Genomic DNA, 6,121 nt, shown 5'->3' on the forward strand with positions numbered 1-6,121 from the left:
TTTTTGTTACCATGGTCTTTGATTTTTGCTACCGCCGCCTTAGTTTTTGCTACCACCCTGTTTTTGATTTTTTTTGCTGAATCCATCTTATTTTGTTGGAACCAATCCAAGTTTTGCTACGACGGTGTTTGATTTTTAGTACCACCGTCTTTGTTTTTGCTACTCCCCCATTTGTGATTTTTTGCTGGATTGATCTTTTTTGCTGGAGCCACTCAAAGAGAGAGAAAAGGGAGGGTGTGAATGGCTTGGATGGAGCTGCGAACCAGCATCCTAAGAAGCTTCAATCGAAGGCGACGAATTTTGGGGACCAGCCACCATGGAACCGCGAAAGCTGGAACCGTCGACGAAAAAAGCTTCAACCATTTTGTGAAAAAGCTTCAACCATGAAAAAGATTCAATGGGCGTGAGAAAAAAGCTGCAGCTGATGACATGGGGGTGCGGTGACCGACGGCGACTGATGGCGACCGACGGCAAGCTGGTGATGCTTCAAGGCAGCCCTCTGAGCGTCCATGCCGGGTGTCCAGGACGAACAGCTTGGATGCGTTTTTTTAGAAAAAAAAGGATGCAGAAGGCTGAGCTGACGGTTGGTAAAAAGATAAACTGACGCCCCAGATGCGACCAGCCAAACTGTTCCGCCAGTGCGCCGGCGCCTATCATTCGCCCTTTTTTGAACCCAACAACTACTCCTATGCATGTCTATCATATCTTCGTTTGCATACTGTCATAATCGGGGTAGCAGTGGACAAGTTGAATCCAAATCGAGCCTATCAGCACACATTTATCGTTTTCTTTCTTCGAAGAGAGGAAAGAAAGGCAATCTCGCCTGTCCTCGCGAAGCGCTTCTTCCACCGCCGCCCTCCGGCGGCTCTCCCCCGCCGACGACCTCGGTCGTCGGTGGTGAGGAGGGTCGCCGGATCCACGCGTGTGGATAGTTTTAGGTCAAAGTTGCTTAGTTTTTGGATTGTTCATCGTCTTGGCTTCAGCGACATCGATGTCGGCATTCAATAAAGTTTCTTCAGATTGTACTCCGACAAGGCGATCGGTCCTATGGTTGGGATGGATTTGGAATCTAGCCTATTCAACCAAGGATGGTGCGGCGGCGGCATCCTCGTGGCCGGATACTCCTCTATTTTTGTTACATTAGAGCAACTCTAGCCGATCCCAAAAAATAGAGGAGTATCCGGCCGAGTAAACCTTAATGGAGTATATTTACTCCAGTAAGTTTTGGCCGGACCTAGCTGATCTCCTAAATACAGTGGAGCATTTTTTTTGTCATCTGCGTTTCATTTTAGGCAACTGAAACAAATTTCAATGCTTCTTTATTTCATTGAACGGCATTTTGATACATCGGAGTACATAATTCATCAATTCTTTGCCATGAGAATGAAAGCAAAGAAAAGAAGAACCACAATTTGACATTTTAATAGATCTCCAACTTTCATTACTGCTCCCACTAGTTGGATTAATATTTTCTATATGTCTTCATTGTTGATTATCTCAATTGTCTTCTTGAGCTCGCACACTTCTTTCTTCATTGGTTCCAACGAATTCGACATTTCCGTCGCATCTAGTCTTGTTTCTAGTCTCTACTCTAGCAAGGAGTGCACGAACATCTATCAAATTTCTCGTTATCAATAAATCGGTGTAATCTTCTTCCAAATACAAAAACTTGCATCCGCCCTACACACAAATTTGAGAAAATATTAAGCTACAAATTGCACCGAATCCGATGAACTACCGAATCAAAACTAGCACTCACCCCATCTTTTTGCACTTGAAGAACACTCATCCGGGGTGTTCCGACGTGGTCAAAACCTGGCGCACCACCTGCCGTGGGCAGTTGTCACACTTTATGACCAAAAACGTGTAGGGGAACGCAGCAGAAAACAAAAAATTTCCGACCTACGCACCAGCCCAGGACCACTATGGAGACTGCATACATGGTTTGATCTTTTTCGTTACCGACTCGTAGCGCAGCGGGAAGTAGAGTCGATGACGATCGGCGGTGCAGATCCCCGCAGCTAGGATTTACAACCTCCCAACTGCGAGGATGTATACCCTCATCTGCTCCTCAGACAGCCCTCCAGGAGGCGGTCGAACAGCCCCCCCGGACGGTGTCGCGGATAGCCCTCCGGGAGGACCTTCGAAACTTGAACGGTCACTCGGACAGCCCTTCGGGAGGACCTTCGAAACTCGGACGGTCACACGGACAGCCCTTCGGGAGGCACTCACGGACTAAGACCGAAACTACGATCTCTCTACAGAGTTGCACACATACGGTGTCATCTATCCGGCAGGGCTTCGCCGTCCAGAACTAGTTCCCACCGGAACCCAGACAGCCTTTCGGCTCTACGAAACTATTTCGCTGGGAGGGAGAGAGAAGCCAGATCATGCATGGCACTTGTATGTGAGAAGGGATGATCCTTTAGGCAGCCCCCTCCACCCCTATATATAGGCCAAGCCCAAGGGTGGCTTCTCCAAGAAGCCAGGGGGGAAATACCAAAAAGGCCCTCAAGGTGGCTTCTCCAAGAAGCCAAGCAAAAAGCACTTTCACTATTCATGACGACATTTTTCAGTGTCCGTTCGAACTGAAAATATTTATGTGGGCTCAGAACATTTCCAGTACCCACTAAAATAATTTTCAACGCGTTCCGAAACAATTTCGGTTTAGTGATTTTCATTTGCGAAAAGGAAACAAGAATGCGTTTTCACTATTCATGAAGACAATTTTTCGCGTCCACTAAATCCGAAAATATTTCTGTGGGTCTTAGAATAATTCCAGTACCCACTAAAATGATTTTGGATTCGTCCTGAAACAATTTCAGATTAGTGAATTTCATCTGCGAAAAACAGCCAAAGCGGTACCGGCAGCTCCGAAACATTTTCGGTTTTTATTTCTGAAAATTCCAAAAAGTTTCCAGAATGATTCTGGCACCCTCTAAGAATTATCAGGCATGTGCCGAAAACATTTTGACTTAATGGCATACCCCGAAACAACTTTTTCGGTTTCACCAAAACTCATCCGGTGACCACTCTCTGCGGTACGATTCCGCTGTCCGAAACTTTCCGGTGTCCGAAACTTTTTCGGTGATTTTCTCTCAGATTCCCTGTCTAGTATTCAGCAGATAGATGACCCTTAAGCGTGTGACCCTATAGGTTCGGTGAAGTATAGACATGACCTGAAACCCCTTCCGATCAATGATCAACATCGGAGCCGTGGACACCCATATTGACCCCTATACCCACACGAATGAATATTCGAGTGAACCTCCAGTTGTAGTGAGCTATTCCTGTTGCTTCGTGATATGTCACAAACACCCGAGGTGAGATTTATTGCATGCCCATGGACGAACAATTTGTCCACCATGCAAGTTACCTCATTACCGGTTTTGTTCTCTTTTCTCGTTTCCGTGTTCCGGCATCCTAGTGATCAAATCACACTGTGTCTGGCCAGACGATGATGGATACCGTAATACCGAGAGGGCCCGAGAATATCTCTCCATCGTCGGAGGAGCAAATCCCAATCTTGAGCTATCAAGTTACTTGACACACTTTTCCATGAACCCGTAAGCCGCCGTAATAGCCACCCATTTACGGATGACGTTTAACAAACCCCAAAGTTCATGAAGCAAGCATGAAGAAACTCGATACTCTCATGGTCTAAGGAATCATGCAAACGTTAACCATCTCTGTGTTATGTACCAATAAACTTGTGACGAATGAATCTCATAGCATAACATCATGCCGGGTCGATTCAACACAAATGTTCTCTTAACATTATGCCCTCAAGGTTGGTGACATAGACATGCCCATGATCAGGAAAACATAACCATCATGCAACACTTGAGCTAGTCTTAGAGGCCAGACTAGGAATACATTTTACCGTTTATTATTCCACACGTGCATATGAGTCTTCCTCCGAGCCTCGTGGTTATTGCAGACTCGAGAACCATAGCAGTTATAGCATGGAACATAAACATAATTATGAACTCGGAGATAAATAATATCATTTATTATTGCCTCTAGGGCATATCTCCTACAGACTCCCACTTGCACTAGAGTCATTAATCTAGTTAATGCTAATGCACTTTACACCTGTGGCACACCGGTGTAAATATGCTTCGCTTGTGGTATAGCCTGATGTCCAACGGATCTGACGACTTCAGTTCCGTGTGTATCTTTGCATGTCCTCGCGTTTTCACGTTTTCACAAAATTCATATTTTGTGTGGACTTGGCTTTGTATGTATGTGAATCACAGGTCGAACCTGGATTCCTCAGACTGAGTTATGGAGCAACTACCTGCAGTAGTGTCCCATTGTCAAAAGCCATCTTGGAACTATAATAAGTTCATGAATGAACTATATGATTCAACATCTTCTTTGTCGCTTCTAAAGCGTCAACATACTTAGCCCTTGTTATAGAATTCGCCACAGTAACTAGTTTGAACAAATTCCAACTAACTGTGCCACCACATTGTGTGTTACACAAAACCCTAACTTAAATCGAAAATCGCACGGTGAAAAGATGAAGACTATCGATGTAACATTTTACAACGAACTCTTCATGATCTCCGCTTGCAAGAAAACATATCATCAGTACTTACTCCAGTACTCAATGACATCTTTCACTGTTGTCCCACGATCAGTACTTTGATCACTTTAGTATCCATACTCGCAACACCTTGGGAGTATCGGACATATCTGGTTGTTTTACATACCATGGAATACATGATTAATCCAAACACAAAAGTGTGTGGAATCTGCATCATGTATTTTACTCATCAGTGTTTTGGGACACCGAGTCTTGCAAAAACTCTTTCCATGTGACTTTGGCAAGAATCACTCCTTGGCGTTTTAAATGCTAAAAGGTTTTTGCATCTTGTCAATATGTATTCATTGCTTAGCCCCATTAGGTAAATCTATCTCCATAGATCATCATGCCTAATATTGAGGCTATTTAGCCTAAGCACTTCATCGAAAAACTATTTTCAAATGAAGTCCTAATTCGTGTCAAGAAATTTATTTCCAATTACCAATGTGCCAAGCACATAAGGTTTTTAGAAATATTATTACGCTCCCACTTACTTTCTTGAATTACAAGCATCTTCCTTACCCATTGATGAAGTCAAAACCCCTTTGACCATTTCATCAAAACACGAAGATTCCAACTCCATTTTGCTCTCTTCTGTCCATTGCTAGAACTCTGAAGTTTGCATACCTACTAGCATCCTCTGGATCGACAAATTACTTTGGACTGTATCATATACAAGTCCTAGCTTTCATTTCCATCAGATGGAAATCCTTTTATCATCCATGTTTCATATCTCATGATTGAAATATGTATTAATTGCTAGTTCAACCCGAATCGACTTTAACCATCGCTACGATGAAAACAACCTCATCGTAGTCAACTCTTGAACTTGTTATTTCAACAAGTCGAGCTTTATGGATAAAACATTTTATCCGTATCAGTTTTAAGTTCCATAAATATTCGTTAGACTCTAAGTCTTCTGAAAGGTGTATCAAGGTTTTAATCTTGAATCACTTATATGGAAACTAACTTGGGTTGTATTGGCATTTAGCCAATTCCGGAGTAAGGGCCCATCAACGCTTCCTTGTGTATCGTAGGTATAATGTTGTCTAACAACAATATCTCAATTGCGCACCTGAGAGGTTTGCACGAGCCTTGCCTACGTGGTTCAGCTGCAAGTTCGACCGAAGTTCATACATTTTATTGTAGAGACTTCCGTATCAGTCGCAGTAGGAAACTCTGGAATTACTTCCAAGGTCTCTTTCCTTTGATCTGATGACGTAGATACTGTTTATCTCGTCGAGTTGCACTATTCTCCCACTCACCTTTTTGAAAGAACCATTCTCTTTAAAAGCACACCATTTCGCGGCAAAACTATTTGCCTCGGTATAGTGAGGGAGGAATACCCAACATTTTGGTATGACCTACAAAGTAGCACTTGTCTGATTTGGAATAGGTTTGTAACCTTTTACACAAGCCCCATATTCCAAATGTTAAGAAAAGATATAACATGGTTGGGCGTACCATACCATGGCTTCATTTCAACAGACCCGATGTAGCTATTTTCAGTGTAAAAGCCGCAGTCTCTAA

This window comes from Aegilops tauschii, chromosome 7, assembly GCF_002575655.3.
Source record: "Aegilops tauschii subsp. strangulata cultivar AL8/78 chromosome 7, Aet v6.0, whole genome shotgun sequence".
Classification (NCBI taxonomy): Eukaryota; Viridiplantae; Streptophyta; class Magnoliopsida; order Poales; family Poaceae; genus Aegilops; species Aegilops tauschii.